Genomic DNA, 17737 nt, shown 5'->3' with positions numbered 1-17737 from the left:
GGGGGTAGGTGCTTAAGGCTTCAATCTCCTACCACAGGCCCCCAGGGGGTGTTATGGCCACAAACTGGGGAAAAAGAAACACGATTAAGATTAAAGCCAGGAGCCCGCAGAGGGGAAAGTCCAGCCAACCAAGAAGTCCTTTCCTGTTTTCCCAGAAAGAAGGCTCTCCCTAAGGAAGCCAAGTCTCCTTGGAAAACACTCAAAGGCCTGTCCAGGCCCCAGCTGCCCCCAACCAATTGAGGAAATGAGCCTTCCTGGGAGTGAAAAAAAAAAATCCTGCCTGCCCCCTCCAAAGATCTTACTTGGAGAGAAGAGACTAAAAAGAAAAGGCTGCTTAACAAGAACCCTCTTGGGAGTTTGCCTTAAAGCAAGGCCTTCACCCTCCGTGCTTAGGGGATGGAGAGGCAGGGGTCAGCAATAGGATGGGGCGAGGGCAACTGGGATGTAAACTATCAAAAACGATTCAAAACCACAGGCCCAGATAGCCCAGAGGGAAACTGATTCTGAAATGACAATGACCTACCCCCCTGCCCCATCTATTCAGTACTTTAGAATTTTCAAACTCATCTCTGAGGTTCAGAGAGGTTCAGTGGTTTGCTCAAGCTCACACAGCATCTCATTAGTAAAGCTAAGACTTGACTCCAGGGCTGTCCAACTCCACATCTTGGACATTTTCTGTATATTCCAGCACTGTCCAAATGTAATACATCAACAGCAATAATAGTAATAAATAGTAATTGCAATAAATAGTAACAAAACAGCATGGCGCCTGCCCTCAAGGAGTGAGCTGGGTTAAAACTGAACAACAGGAAATAGGGGCCCATTTGTGCAGCTGCGAGTCAAAGGGGCATAGGAGAAAGGGGAGCTGAGATGGCCTGGGGCAGTGAGGAACTAACTTATGGGGGCAAGGGGACTTTTTAGGGGCCTTAAAGGATGAGGAGGGTTCGGACAACTTGAGGAGGAGGAGATTGTCCCAGAGAAGGGAGGGGGACATCAGGAGCAAAAGGGCAAAACCAGAGGAGCTTGGAGTTGGGGATGGGAGGAAGACAAGCCTGTCTGGCCAGGAGAATGTCTGTGGGCAGAAGGGGAGATGAATGCGGTAGAGAGGACCCGAGGGCCGGTCGTGAGCAGTGGGGCCAGGTGAGAAGACACGGACTTCCTGCCGTGTTCAGGCCCACGCCGGTGCATGCACACAGCAGGCATTCACTATCCTTCTGAACGGATGGATAGCTGAGTGAATGAATGAATGAATGCATGCATTAATAGTATGGGGTGGGAGAGGTGATAGCAAGAGCTCTGGGCGGAGAATCAGAAAACAGAAATTCAGGTCCCTGCTCTGCCACTAACCAACCATTGGTGCGATGTCTCTGGGCCTCAGTTTCCCCATTCATAAAGTATTCTTCACCCATGACAGTCTGTAGTTTTGTGGACGGAAGCAGGAGCTTAGGCAAAATGATAATAACAACCTCTTCTAACAGGGGGAAGCTGACAGCAGGGGGGCCATTCCCACAGGAAGAGGCCAGGTTCTGCCTCTTATCTGCTGGCACTTGCCCTCTCTGGACCACAGTTTGGGCAGAAACCCTCTAGCACTGCAGGAGTGGGAGGGGCCCAATCCAAAGGCTTGAGGAGGCCAGCCTCTACCCCTCCCTTACTCCACTGGAGTTGCTAAAGCAATTTAGGAAAAGCATTTTTTCTTGGCTCATGGAATTACCCTTCACTCTCCTGGCAGATAAATGGGGCAAACAGAAGAAGCAGTTGCATTTAAATGGGGTGAGGCAGGCGGAAGTTTATAAGATTTGAATAAGCTTTCTGGCTGCTTTTGAATATTCATTCGCCCAAGGGAGAGTTGGGCAGCCTGATCTATGGGCCTAAAGGGAGGTTATTTAAGGTTGGGGGGAAGGGAGGCACAAAAACAGGGCTGGCAGGAATCCCTGTTCATCAGGCTCTCAGGAGCTAACTGTGATCCTCCACCAGCTGAAATGTCACAGGCTCAGAGTAAATTCCCAGAGCTGATACACCTCCTGGCTACTGTTGCCACAGCAACTGCCTCCCTCTAACCGGGCCTATCAGCAAATCACAGGTGATCAGACCAGCCAAGGAGGTGAATGATGGAGAGCCAGCCCAGGCCTCGCGCCGGCCCCCCAAGCACTGAGCCATGCTCCAGAATTCCAGCATATTCCCTAAGCTTCTCAAACAGCCCTGACAATTCTAGAAATAGAGCCAGAGTTCTGGAACAAGGCTGGAATACTGAAATCTGCCCTCGAATTCCGGAATACTTTCCCAAAGTCCAGAACACATTCTTGACAGTCAAAGAAGACCCTCCACTGCTGGCAGTTTCAACACACTCTCCAGGCATGTGCCCCCAGACCCTAAAACACGCCGCAAGATCTTTAGAACATGTCCTTACATTCTTATCTCCCTCTTGTCCCCTGGATTTGGTTTTCCATCTGCACCGCGAGGATTGTGGCACACTCAGTGCGTGTGCATGGGTCGGAGAAAGTGAAGATCTCGTCCTCACGCTGTGGGAAATGCAAAGCTCTCAGACATACACAGTCCCATGCCACCCTTCAGAGTGGAGATGGCTCTCCTGCCCTGGCTCTCCCAGTACACTCCACAGGGTGCCTTGTTCTCAGCAGCAGGGATGAGGCGTCCCTGAGTCACCCCCACCCTTTGCCAAGTCCCCAGTGTGACCATTAGCGCATTAACCCTGGGGCCCATTCTCCTCTCTGTCCAGGCAGCCCGCAGTGGGGAGCAGCTGAGCTGTGAAGCCGCACACTCCTGGCCCCAGGGGACCGGCAGTTTCCTGCTCTCTCCCACCACCCCTGCCTGGCACACTCAGGCGAAGCCATTGCAGAACAAGAGAGCCGTTGCCACAAGCCAGATAGGAAGCCTCAGCACTAGCTCAGATGATTCCCTCTTCCTCTCCACCACACTCAGCTCAGTGTCAACCCTGCCCCATGCTTAGATCCCCTTTTCTCTGAATCCTGTCCCTCACCCCATCCCCACTGCCTTGGTCCAGGCCTCTCTGTCTCCAGGCCTCCTCCCCAGCCTCCCTGCCTCCACACCTGTCCTTCCATTTTGTCCCCCACGTGCAAGGCCCTGGTGGTCCTGCTGCCCTGCTCCTAAGCCTCGGCGCCCACCCCCATCTGTGGCCGAGCAGGTCCAACCCCCTGAGAGCTGGCCCTGTGGAGCTCACAGATTTAATCCACTCTGACTCCTGACAATCGGGCTGGCCCACCGATGGCTGAGAAAGCCCCACACGCCCCCCTGCCGAGGCCCTTGCTTCTCCTCCCTTCCCACTCCTCAAAGGTTCTTCAGTCCATCTTTTTTCTTAAGTCTCCAGACAAGTTTCAGGATCACCTCCTCAGAGACCACTGAACTAGCCTTGCCTGTCCCTGAAACCACAGCACTTCTTGGTTGTATCACTGTTTTCGGAGTTAGCTATGGATCATCAAAGCTGGAAAGAGCCTTAGAGCTAAGCAAGTCCAAGTGGTTTCCAAGGTGGGCTTTGTGACACCCCAGTGGGCAGGAATCTCAAAGACTGTGAGGGAAGAAGACGGCGCAAGGAGGTGTCTACCAGTAGGGCTCTCAGCCCTCTACTCCTGCTCCATCCCGGAGCAGGTCTTTTTTGTTACTTTTTTTTTTAGGAAGGAAACAGAAAATGACAAGTGCTGGAGAGGATGCGGAGAAAGAAGCACACTTATCCACTGTTGGTGGGAGTGTAAAATGGTACAACCTCTCTGTAAGGCAGTTTGGCAGTTCCTCAGGAAGCTAAGTATGGGATTGCCATATGATCCAGCAATCCCATTGCTAGGTATCTACTCAGAGGAACAGAAGGCAATGATACAAATGGATATTTGTACATGGATGTTTATAGCAGCAATAGTTATGATTGCCAACAAACAGTGACCTGTTTTAGAGGTTCATTCATTTCTTCAATCAGGTATTCATTAGAGGTTCACCATCACTGTGTTAGCTGCTAGGAATACAGCTGCCAATAAGGAGCCAAAACCTCTGCCCTCATGGGACTTCAAGCTAATGGGAGAAACAGACAAAAACTATATTAACCCTAACTAATGCAGAAGGATTCTCCCCCAGAGTCTTTGGAGGGAGCGTGGCCCTGCCAACACCTTGATTTCAGACTCCTGGTCTCCAGAACTATGAGGGAATAAATTTCTGTGGTTTTTAAGCCACACCATTTATGGCAATTTGTTCCAACAACCACAGGAAACTAAGACAAGTGATAAGTGCAGGAGAGACAGTAAAATAGGGATATGAACCCAAGGCCTCTAGGGACAGCTGACATCACTAGATAGCCTGGTCAAGGAAAGCTGACACCTGGATGACAAGGGCCAGCTCTGCTCAGATCAATCTAGGAAAGGATATGCATGCACAAGGAAAGCTAGTGGAAAGGCCCTGAGGCAGATCCAAGCCTTTCTTTAAGAATTACAAAGAAGGCTGGAGAGTAGCAAGGGAAGACCAGGGCCATTCAAGGTGAGGCTTCTGTAAATAATTCCACTTGGGGAAATTAGGTTTCATTGCTTAAAAAAAAAAAAAAAGAAAAGAAAAACCCTACTCTATTCCTGCCATTTCACAGAAGAAAAACTAAGCTCCCATGCATCCAAGGTATGCCTGATATCCCACCCAGTAGGTGGGAGACCCGGGACAAGCACCCAGGTCTCAGGATGCTGCTCTGAGCACCATGTGTCACCCCTCGAGCAGGTCATGAGGCCAGGCCTCCCCAGCCTCTGCTTCCCAGCCCACCCCACCCAGCACACAGGTGAGAAGCATGAATGAGGTAACGTCTCCCAGGCTTGCCCAGCTCCAGGGAGCAAGCAGCCAGACAAATAAAAGGCTTTATTGGATTTGTTAAACACGCATCCTGTGGCCAAGGGCCTCCTGGCACCAGGCAGCATCATAGAGGGGGAAAAAAAAAGAAAGAAAGAAAAGCAGATGAAATTAAAAGGCATTTCATTTCCAAGGCCAAGGCTGACATGAACAAATTAGGAACACGTCTCCTCCTGGCTCTTCCCCCACTGCCCTCCTGTGCCCCTGGCCTCTGGCTGCAGCCACCCTGCTCAGGGTCGCAGCTCACACGGTGACGAGGGGCCTCCTGGGTGCCCACCTTGAGGCACCTGCCCAGGAATGCAGGACCTTGAAGAGATTCCGGGGGAGGAAGGAGGAGCCATGGGAGGTGTGCGCAAGGTCCCAGAGTCCACCCCACTGCTGGGGGCATGACCTGAATTTGACTCCCTCTCCCGGAGGAGAGAGCTCTAACCTGAAGACAGCGGCTCAGGCTGAGGCTTGAGGAGGAAGTCAGTGTACTGCGCGAAGAGGGGAAATCAGACAGATGGCGTTCGAATCCCAGCTCTTCCAACTACCAGCTCTGCAACCTCCGGCATGGCATTAACCTCTGTGTGCCTCGATTTCCTCTGTTGTAAAAGAGAGCAGACAACACTTGCGGGGATGAAATGAGGTCTTCGGCTGCAAAGCTCCTGGCTCGTAGCAGGACCACACAAATGTCCTTTAAATGCACCTGGGGCCCCAGTTTTCTACATGAGCTCCACGGAGCAGGAGGGGGAGCTCACCGTTTTCCCACTCCCCACCCTCACCACCGGACTCTCTCTGGTTTCCCCAGAGCCACAGAGCAGAGCAAACTATCTGTGAATAAATACATTAAATTACATAATAGTTTTCACCGCCTCGCCTGGACAGCATCAGCTGATTTCTCTCCACTCCTTCCTTTCAGGTCGGTCAAGCCATGAAGATATTTTCATGCAGACGAGGGCTGTCTGTTCCCTCCAGTCCCCACCATGATTGTGCAGGAGCGTATGCATGCACACGTGTGTATGTGCATGTGTGTGATGGGGAAGGACGGAGATTTTGCTCAATGGATGTTCCCAAGGCCAAGGTTACCCACCTCCTGTCTGCACCGCCCTGGAAAAAGGGCCATAAGGCAAAGAGATCATGTGTAGAGTATTTTAGAGAAGACCATGGCACTGCTGGCTCTTTTCAAAATTTTTTTTCAACAAATATCTATTGAGCACTTTGGAGTGTGGAAGGCAATGTCTTAAATATATTTTGTTCACAAGAGTAAACAAAACAGACCCACCCTCTCTTTCATCTTGGAGCTTACATGTCAATGCTGGGGGCCTGGATAGTTAAATGGACCTAACCAATCAAATGACTTGATTCAAGGGATGCTGATAAATAAATCAATGTCAGCCTGCAGGTCTCTGAAGATGTGCCTCAGGGCTCTGTCTTTGGTCCTTCTCATCAAGGCTGTGACATTTGAGGGACCCAGGATACAAACAGGCTCAGAGCATTCATGCACAAATGTTTACACAGCAGCCACCCTGGCACTGTTCTAGGCACTGGTGACACAGCCCTAAACAGGACAGACTAAAATCTCTCGTGTCCTGAGGTTTACATTCTAGTTGAGAGATGCAGACAATCACCCAGCAAATAAGTAGAATGAAGACAGTCTTAGATGTTGGTGAGTGCTATGGAAAAATTACAGTGAGGAGCTAGAGACTACTGGGAAGCGAGAGGTGAAAATTTAGATAAGATACAGAGAAGATGCTGAATTATTAAATTTATATCGCTTTTGGTGTCCAGTTTTTTAGAGCAGCTAGAAGTAAAAACCTAAAATTGTAACCCATGTCAAACTCTGAAATATGTTCTGCAACTAGTTGTGGTGCTGTGCTTTGAAATTTATAGCTTTTTTGCATATATGTTATTTTTCACAAAAAAAGAAGGAAAAAAAGTCGATTGTGATGATAAAAAAATATTTAAGCCCTCTATCCTCCTATATTCTGGAGTAGCTAGAAGGAAAAATACGAGAGGATCATATGGTAACCCATGACAAACTCTGGGATCTGTCCTGTAACCACTTGTTGAAGAGTGCTTTGAAAACAGTTACTTTTTTATTTCTTTGCTTTGATATATGTTATACTATACAAAAAAAAAAGTTAAAAAGAAAAAGAGAAAGATATCAGAGAAGGCCTGGCTGAGAAGAAAACATTTCAGCAAAGTCCTGCAGGAGGGGAGGAAGCACACCACCTGGATGGTACCGAGTACACCGGGAAAACAAGTGCAAAGGCCCTGAGGCGGGAGCACACCTGGCATGTCCATGGGGCTGCAAAAGGCCAATGTGGCTGAAGCAGAGCGATCACGGAGAGAGGGCTGGGAGAGGAGGTCAGAGCAGAAACGAAGAGCAGGCCATTACAGAACTCCACATGACAAATGAGGGGGGTTAGAGCAGGGCAGACATACAGTGCCGTGGTTGAAACATGGGCTCTCGAGCCAGGTTGCTGGGGATCAAGACTCACTAGCTATATGACTTTGGATAAGTTACTTTGACTTCTTATGCTTCCGTTTCCTCACCTGTAGACTGGACGTGGTAAGAGTCTCTCCTTCCTAGGGTGGCTGTGAGGATTAAACGAGCTAACACCCATGACAATGTTGGTGCTTTAACTTCACAGTGGAGACACCTGGTAATACTACCATAATCAGGTGATGCAATTAACGTCCCCAGTACTGGGGGGGGGGGGGGGGGCGGTGGAGGAGGAGAGGCTCATGTGTCCCCTGATGTGATGGGATGAAAGATGCCTTGGCTCTGCCATACGCTTTCTAAAATCCCTAACCTCTGTCTGGTGATGAGAAACGCAAGAGACAAGCCCAAGTTGGAGGACACGCTACAGGATACCTGGCCGGAACTGCTCAAGATGCTCCAGGTCAGGAAAACCAAGGACAGACCAAGAAGCTGTCCCCAATGGAGGCGGCTATGGTGACCTGATGACTAAATGCCATGGGGCCGCCTGGATTGGATGCTGGGATGGAAAAAGGACATTAATGGAAAAACCGGTGAAACCCAAATAAAGTCAGCAGTTTGGCCTGTAGTGATGTACCAGTGATGGCCTCTAAGTTTTGACAAATGTACTATGGTCAAGTGAGATGTTGACAATAGGGGAAACTGAGTGAAGGGGGAAATATCAGCTCTTATTTCAAGTTCTAGATTATTAAACCACAGATTACAAAATTCCCCAAGGGCTAGAATTCCGTATTATTCATTCAACAAACGTGTAAAAATGCATCATTCTACAGGAGTCCAGGGAGAACAAGGACAAGCCAGAAGGTGAGCATTGGAAAGGAGACCCCCAGAAGCCAAGGCCATTCACCCACTGACAAGGACAAGGGGCTGGGAGCCTTGGCATTGGAGAACAAATCCTAGGATGGGTGCAAAAGGGTCTCCTTTCCAATGCTCACCTTCTGGCTTGTCCTTGTTCTCCCTGGACTCCTGTAGAATGATGCATTTTTACACGTTTGTTGAATGAATAATACGGAATTCTAGCCCTTGGGGAATTTTGTAATCTGTGGTTTAATAAAAGAAGGAGGGTGCAAAGGCTCCCAGCAGGCTCAAGTCCCCATCAGAACATCCGTGTCTGGTAGATCTCCAAGCCTTACTCCAAGCACTAAATGGGTTGGCCCCAGGTCACACTGTTCTTTTCCACCTCTGGCAAAGAGCTGCATCAGGCAGAAGTAAATCAAACCCTTTACTGTTGGTGCAATCAGCCACCACCGCAGATCGTCACGGCCAGTCATCCAACAAGCTCTTCCTCAATCTGGCGGAGGGAGGGTAACACATCATTCAAAACACGGGTCTTGGAGAGTTCAGAGCTCAGCCATGACACCTCCAGCCACGTGACCAGGGCTGGGCCCCTTAATCTCTCTGAGCCTCAGTTTCCTCATCCAAAAATGGGGCAATAATAGAACCTACTCAGAGTTGGTGTGAGGCATGAATGAAATGATGCATGTGAAGTAGTTGGCTCAGGATCTGAAACATAGGAAATGCTTGGTAAAAGGTGGCTCCTATCATAATTTTGTGACGAGACCTGTGCTGGACACAAGAGGAGCAGAAAGTTGAATAGGTCCAACCCTGACATCCTTTTGCAGGGAGGTCAGGCATTGGAGATGTGGATGGGGTCTCAAAGCACCCACTTCTGGGACCCCAGCCCCAAATCTCAATGCTTCCTGGAAGGAATGCACAGCCTCCTCCTCAAAGGCTTAGGACTCTTGACCTCAGCTGGAGTTTACAACCAGAGATTAGCATTTGAAATCTGCATGCCTTGGTTAGAGAAAAACTGCCTCTGACTTTTAAAGAATACAACTGAAATACAGACTTTCCAAAATGAGGCAGGCAGGCCCCCCCCCCCCCGCCCCCATCATTCCTGCCAGGCTTTGCCTCCTGCGGCAGCCCCTGTCCTGTGTGCTCCCCGGGCACCTCCCCTCTGCCAATGCCCACTGCGTGATGACTGTCCCCAGCTTGGCTGGCAGGCAAGGACATGATGTGTCAGGGCCAGGCTGTTTGGAGGCCAACACTGCGAGCAAACAGGCCAATCCTTAAATGGCCGAGGGCCGAGGCCGCGGGACCAGGAACTCAGCCAGCTGCCCAGGCTCCAGGAGAAAGTCAGGTGGAGGTGCCTGCCGATGGGGAGGGCAGAGCCAGTGGTGGGGGAGGTGGATGGCTGGGGGCAGGAAGGCCTGGCTCCTAATAACAGTAATTTTTATGGCATGCCTACTCTGTGCCAGGGACTGTGCAGAGCGCTTTTGTTCATCAACGTTTCATTCACTGAGTCCTCATGAGCAGGTGACTTGTTTTTCTCCTTATTTTACAGATAAGGACACTGAGCCCCAGAGAGCTGAGGAACATTTCCCCAGGTCACACAGCCAGTGAGTGGCAGAGCTTGGCTTCTGATCCAGGCCCACACTGTAACCATCCCCCCGGTCTGCATCATTCATTCCATTCATTCATGCTTATTTGCCACCTCCCAGGCTGTTGGCCTTGCCCTGGACTCTTAGGACACCGAGCTGAAGAAGACACAGGAACTGCCCCCCAAGGAGCTCAGAGCTGAGGGTGAGGAGCATGGCAGCCACTTACTTAGGAGAGAGCAGAAGCTCTCGCTGATGGCAGGATGCAGCCAGCCCCGCAGCAACTGCTGCACCTGCACAGTCCTGGGGTGGGAGGGAGCTGGACGTCGGGGGTACTCCTCAAGGAACTGCCCTCCAGGGGGAGGAAATCTTATGAGTAAGGGCAGCCTGAGGGCTGGTTTGGTTCTAACTTCTTACCCCAAGTCAAGGAACTGGGTCTTAGTCTGCCCCCTTGGGCCTCACAGAGGGCCTGCTTTAGGCCCCAGCTATAGGAGCTAGGGCTCCGGAGTCAGGCAGCCTGGGGCCAAATCCCCTCTGCCACCTTCAACCTGTGGTACAGTAACATTCACAGCAACAACAATAATAATAATTCATGGATGAGAAATTAATTTGTAAATAATGAAGGCAAGGGTATAGACCCAGGTGTCCTTACATTGCCCTGCCTGGAAGAAAGTCAGTCCAAGGGCCTGGGCTAGGGCTGAGCAAATATTCATCCCCACATGCATGCAACACTTATTTATTGGGCACCTACTACATGCTGGGCACTGTTCTAGATGTCAGGGATTCAGAAGTGAGTGAAATAGAGCAAAATTCAAACCCTCAAGAGCACCCAGGCTGGCGAGGGGAAACAAGCCATGGATAACTAAACAAGGAAATACAAATATATCTGAGCACAATAGTGTCTATGGAAAAAGATAAAGCAGAATAAGGAAGTTAAGGAGAACCCAGTGTAGAAAAGGATTTTACTTTTAAGTAGACCAGTCAGGGAAGCCTCACCGATGGCCTAAAAGAAACGAGGGAGTGACAAGTATTTGGAGCAGGAGTGTTCCAGACAAAAGGAGGGGCCGTGAGGGAGCTTGCTTGTGTGTTATGAGAAGGCAACAACTTTGGCTCCCTTGCCTGGGTGCTAAAACAATAGTAAAGGTATTTCTTTACATGTTTTAAGTCATGGGAGGGTCATGTTTTAAGCATGGAAGCATCAGAGGAGAAAATAGCAACAAAATTTCAAGAGCTGGAAAATGAGTGGAGAAACTGAGGGAAATGAATCAGAAAAAAAAATACCTCAAAGACTCAGGAATTGGCAGCACAAGGTATCTCTAAAAGTTAGGGTAAATGGGGCAGTTAAAGTAAAGAGGATTATCTGAAAGGCTGTATAAGAAGCCGTCATCACTCCAGGCCAGACGTCTCCATACTGGGGGACACCAGGCACAGTGCAAGGGGCGCTTCAGTAAGGGCAGGAGGATTCAGTAAATAGGAACAGACCAGAATGTCAGTACCCCAGGCATCTCCCACCACTCTGCCATCAGAGCACCACGGCCAGACTCAGAACCCCAGAACAACTTAGGACTCTCAGATTTCCAGGCAGATGATTGGAAGAGCCTTTCCTCAGGAACACGACAGATCAAAGAGAAAAGGCCTAGAGATACTAATATTGGATGTTCTCCAGTTAAACAGCCAGATCCCCCTGCAATGAAGCCCCTGGCCCACAAGATCCACCCATGTACTCAGAGCTTCCAATCAGCTCCTACTTTCCTATCCTTAAATGTGTGCAGAAAACTGAGATTCCTACATTTCAGAGAAAAGCATCTTACATGAAAGATTAAGAACAAAACAAACAAGCAGGAAACACCGTCTTGAAGATGGCTGAGCATGGTAGGAGGAAAAATATCAGTCTCAATATCACCCAAAAGACAGAGAATTTCCTCAGGAGGAGAGGCAGACCTTAAAACAGAGCTCTCCTAAGCTTGTCCCAAGGGAATGACTTCATTCGTAACAGAGTGTGAAGAAGCTAAATCTTAAGAGAACCCTCAAAAACAATGGAGGTACTGGTGAACAATAATTAGGAGGAGACTAGTGGATTCATTTGAGATAGAGGCTAAACCACAGACCAGCTAGTTTACCAGATAGAACCAGAAAAAGAGACAACTAAGAAAAACGTTCCTAGGATCAGAATAAATCCCAAACACTGACCTCAATAACTATACCTGCCATGGAGCCCATGTTTAATTGGAACAGTCTAGGAGTAATGTCTGAACCAGGACATTGTTGAAAACAACCAGCCAGCAATTAGAGCTTTACAGCTAGGTGTGGTCTGGGACCAGATAATCCGAGAGAGAGCCCTGCCAAAAACAGTCATCCTAGGGTGAAGGTGAGCATGCCCAAGACTGTACCCCCCTGAGAAGCACCACAAGAGCCTTCACACTGTGGGGAAGGGGGAGGGCAGGGGAAGACTAGACTTCACTAAGATAATTCAGCCATTCACTAAACAAGTAAATCAAGCAAATGACAAAAACAAGCTTAACAGGAGGCAGGGGCAGAGGTGGTGCCCAGAGTTGCTACAATGTATTATCTAAAATACCCAGTTTGCAACAAAAAAAAATTATGAAACACACAAAGAAACAAGAAAGTATGACTCTTACATGGAATAAACAGGCAAAAGAAACTGCCTGTGAGAGTGACCAGGTATTGGATTGAACAAGGCATCCAAAGTAGTCATTATAAATATGCTCAAAGAACTAAAGGAAACCATGCTTAAAGAAGTAAAGGAAAGAATGATGGCAATATCTCATCAGATAGTGATTATCAATAAAGAGATAAAATTATTTTTAAAAAAGAACCAAATGGAAATTCTGGAGCTGAAAAGTATAGGAACTGAAATGAAAAATTCACTAGAGGAGGTCAATAGGAGATTTGAACTGAAGGAAGAAAAAATTAGTGAACTTTAAGATAGACCAATAGATGCTATGCAATCTGAATAACAGAGAGAAAAAAGAATTTTTTAAAGTGAAAAGAGCACAAACAATCTAATTTAAAAATGGGCCAAGGATTTGAATAGACATTTCTTCAAATAAGATATACAAATGGGCAATAAGCACATGAAAGATGCTCAACATCTTTACCCATTAGAGAAATGCAAATCAAAATCACAATGAGATACCACGTCACACCTACTAGGATGGCTATTATTTTAAAAACTGAAAATAACAAGTTTTGATGAAGATGCAGAGAAATAGGAACCTTAGTACACTGTCAGTGGGAATGCAAAATGGTACAGCTATTGTGAAAAAGTTCACCAGCTCCTCAGAAAGTTAAATATAGAGTTACCATATGGCCTAACAATAGCACTCCTAGTTATCTACCCAAAGAATTGAAAGCAGGGACTCAGACAGATATTTGCATAGCAGTGTTCATCACAGCATTATTCACAATAGCCAAAAGGTGATCCAAACAAAAGAGAGAGAAAATGACTCAAATTAGTAGAATCATAACTGAAATAGGGAACATTACTACTGACCTTATAATTATAAGGATTAGGGAGGAATACTATAAACAATTGTGTGTCAATATGCTTGAAAGCTTAAATGGACAATTCCAAGAAAGATACAAACTACCAAAACTTATGCAAGTAGAAAGAGAAAATCTGAATAGGCCTATAACAAGTAAAAGAATTGAATTAATAATTTAAAAACTACCCACAAGAAAAACCCTGGCCAGATTATTTTATCTCTGAATTCTACCAAACATGTAAGGAAATATTAATATAAATTCTTTACAAACATCTTCTAGAAGTCTAGGGAGAGAGAATTCTTTCCAACCCCTTATATGAAGCCAGTATTATCCTAATACCAAAGACATCATGAGAAAAAAAATGCACACCAATATCTCTCATAAGTATAGACACAAACTTCCTCAACAAAATACTAGCAAACCAAATCCAGCAACAAATAAAAAGAATTATATAGCCTGACCAAGTGGGATTTATCCCACAATGCAAGATTGGTTTAGTATCCAAAAATCAATTAATGTAACACACATTATCAATAGAACCATGAAACAAAAATCACATGATCATTTCAATAGATGCAGAAAAAGCACTGGACAAAATCCAACACTTTTTCATGATCAAAATACTCAACAAATTAGGAAAAGAAGGAAACTGTCTCAAGCTGATAAAAGGCATCAGGAAATTTCCACAACTAACATTATATTTAATGATCAAAGACTGGGATGCTTTCCCCCTAAGATCAAAAACCAAAGATGTCTGCTCTCGCCACTTCCACTCTACACTATTTTGGAGGTTCTGGCTTTGGAAATTAAGCAAGAAAATGAAATAAAAGGCATCCAGATTGTAAAGGAAGAAGTAAGACTATCTTTATTTACAGATGGTATGATCTTGCATATAGAAAATTCTCACCCTGAAAACTATAAAACACTGCTGAAAGACATTAAAGATTTGAATAAATGGAAAGATACCCCATGTTTGTGGACCAGAAAGCTTAACGTTAATATAGCAATATTCCCTGATTGATCTACAGATCTATTGCAATACATATCAGACTTTTGTTGATGTTTATGTAAAACTTGATGAGCTGATACTAAGATTCATTTGGAAATGTCAGGAACCCAGAATAGCTAAAGCCATCTTGAAAAAGAACAAAGTTAATTTCAAAACTTACTACAAAACAACAGCTATCAACAATATTGTACTGGTATAATGATAAATATAGAGATAAATGGAATAGAAATGGAAGTTCAGAAATAAACCCACATACCCGTGGTCAACTAGTTTTTGATTAAGGTGCCAATACTACTCAATGAGATAAAAATAGTCTTTTCAACACTCAGCTCTGGGACACATGCAGAAGAAGAAGTTTGACCCTTACCTCACACCATACAAAAATTAACTCAAATTGATCAAAAATCTACATGTAAGAGCCCAAACTATAAAATTCATAAAATAAAATAAATGAATAAATTTTTATCTGTCTTTGACAATGGATTCTTTGATGGGACACCAAAAGCACAAACAACAAAAACAAAAATAGATACGTTAGACTTCAACAAAATCAAATACTTTTGGCTTCAAAGGACATTATCCAGAAAGTGAAAAGACAACCCACAGAAAGGGAGAAAATATTTGCAAATAACATATTTGAGAAAACTTGAATCTAAGATATACAAAGAACTCTTATGCCTCAATGATAAAAAGGCAAATAACCAAATTTAAGAATAGATAAAGGATCTGAACAGATATTTCTCAAGAGAAGATACACAAAGAGCTATTAAGCACATGAAAAAATGCTCAACAGCATTAGCTATCAGGGAAATGCACACCCACGAGGATGGCTAGGATCAAAAAAGTCAGGATGGGAAGAGGTAAAATTCCTCATATACTGCTAATAGGAATATAAAATGGTGTATCCACTTTGGAAAAGTCTGAGAGTTCCTCAAAAAGTTAGATTTAGAGTTATTCAACTCTTCAAGGTAAGTACCAAAAAGAAATGAAAACATGTCCACACAAAAACTTGTACACAAATATTCATAGCACCATTATCCATAATAGTCAAAAAGTAGTAACAGCCCAAATGTCCCTCAACTGCTCAATGAATAAACAAAATATGATATATCCATACAACGTAATAATATTCAGCCACAAAGTGGAACAAAGTACTGATTTATGGTGCAATATGGATGAAATTTGGAAACATTTTGCCAAGTGAAAGAAGCCAGACACAAAAGGTCACATCTTATATGATCCCATTTAGATGAAGTGTCCAGAATAGTTACATCCATAGAGACAGAAAATAGGCTAGCGGTTGCCTAAGGCTGGTTCAGGAAGGGGGGTGACTTCTTTTGGGGGTGATGAAAAGGTTCTAAAATTGATTGTGGTGATGGTGATGGTGACACATCTCTGACTATTCCAAAAAGTCATTTAAATAGGTGAATTGTGTGGTATATAAAGGACATCTCAAAAAAATGATCACTAAAAAAAAAGAAGTCAAAGAGCTAACATGAAAGAAAGGAAGGAAGGAAGGGAGGGAAGAAATGAAGGAAGAAAGAAAGGAAGGAAGGAAGGAAGGAAGAAGTGAATGAAGAAAGAAGATTCAAGAAGTAGCGATACAAGCATGTTATTTAGAAACAAGGATATACATGTCAAGATAATCAGCTACTAGAAGTCAAAGGGGCTGCCTCTCTGGGTAGGGGGCGTGGGAATGAGGTCAGGGTACAGCTGATTTTTATAATAAATCTTGTAGAATGATTTGTTTCTTTAAACTATGTGCATGTATAACTTAACAAAGTTTTTAATTAAAAAATTTTAGATTAAAAAATTAAAGCCCTGGGCTTGGAGGAGAAAGAAGGGCGATGGGGAGCAAGAGAGGGGAGCTGGGCAGGTACCCCAAGATTCACCCTGACAGAATCAGAAGTTGGTGCCTTCAGCCAAGGTCTGGTATCTGATCCAGGAACAGGAAGCGGTGGCGACACAGGGCTCTTCCACGGCAGCAGTTCTTGCCCTCCCCTGCCTACTGCCTGGCAGAGCTGGGCCTCTGCCTCATGGGACAGTCCTCCAGAAAGGGTGCCATAGCCTAAAGGAAACGAGCCTGCAGCGGGGAGCATCGCCAATGACTGCCAGGGCTGGCGGTGACCCAGAATCCACTGGCATTTATTGTGTACCAGGCACTCTCAGGGCCCTTGGGAGGCAGGTAGGTTTATACCCATATTACAGATGAGAAAACTGAGGCTCGGGGAGGTTTAACAATATGTCTGAGGCCACACAGCTGAAAAAACAAGCCAAGCTGAGATCCTAAGTCTGCCCATGTTCTTTGCCCTGCAATGCTTTCCTCTGCAGAGGTGCAGGCATGGAGGGGCTTTGAGAAAGTGGTGCCCCTTCCTTGCTGGGGAATTGCTCCAGCATTCGAGGTTCTTGATTTCCTGCTTCTGGGTTGGTCGCAGTGAGGAGCCCAAACAATCATGAAACGATGTAGGATCTCACTTGGGGAGATGTTGCAATAGGCTTGGGCACTTGAGATGCAGGTGGTGGTTCAAGGCTGCCCCAGGGCCACCAGCAGCCCAGTCCCGGGAAGGCTGGGCCATCACCCCCCATGCAGACACAGACAGGACTTGAGGGCCTCTGACGCCAGTTATGGCTGCCCCCCCTCAACCCCCCAGGAGAAAGAGCCAGCACTGATGTTTGAATCTGGAAGACCCCTCAGTGATTACTCCATCCACTGTCCTTATGGGACAGGTGGGAGACGACAGCCCCCAAGAGAAAGGGACTTGCCCAGGGTCACACGGTGGGTTACAGCGGAGCCAGCTCTCTAACCTCTGCCTGCGATGCCTTTCCCAACTGCTCCCTCACCTCGTGGTGGTGCCAGGACCCTGGTGCTCCCCAAAGCCGCCTCCCCACCTGGACACCCCTCCCCTTAGCCTCCCTGCTCCCTCATCGCTTTCTCCTCTCATACCCAAGCTCAGTACCAGGACTAACTAGCACTAAAGAGTAATGGCTCATGGGTCCTCACTTCCCCCATCTTTATATTTTTAACAAATATTAGAATCTGGGTCCTGGAAGAGCTTGTCCAGTCTAAACCCCTCTCTCAGCACATGGGAACCAGAGAGGGGCCCCCGCACAACGCCAACCTTTAACCCAGCCGACTGGGATCCTTCAATCGACTCCCAGGCAGTGGCTCACATGGTCTTGGTCTCTCTCTCTCTCTCTCTCTCTCTCTCTCTCTCTCTCTCTCTCTCTCTCTCTCTCTCTCTCTCTCTCTCTCTCTCTCTCTCTCTCTCTCTCTCTCTCTCTCTCTCTCTCTCTCTCCCCCTCACATCAGGCTGCCACCCAGTTATCACCTCGATGACACCTGGAAAATGTGGTCCACATGCGTCATGAGCAGTTAGGAGGACAGGTTAGGATTCAGACAGATCTGGGTCTCATCCTGGATCTGCCACCTAGTAATGACCTTAGTCAAGTCCCTCAACTTTTCTGAGCCTCAGTTTCTTCCCCTGTAAAGCAGGGTGGTAGGAATTCTGT

The sequence above is a fragment of the Tamandua tetradactyla genome, chromosome 2 (assembly GCF_023851605.1).
Source record: "Tamandua tetradactyla isolate mTamTet1 chromosome 2, mTamTet1.pri, whole genome shotgun sequence".
In the NCBI taxonomy this organism is placed as follows: domain Eukaryota; kingdom Metazoa; phylum Chordata; class Mammalia; order Pilosa; family Myrmecophagidae; genus Tamandua; species Tamandua tetradactyla.
This window is presented reverse-complemented; position numbering follows the sequence as displayed.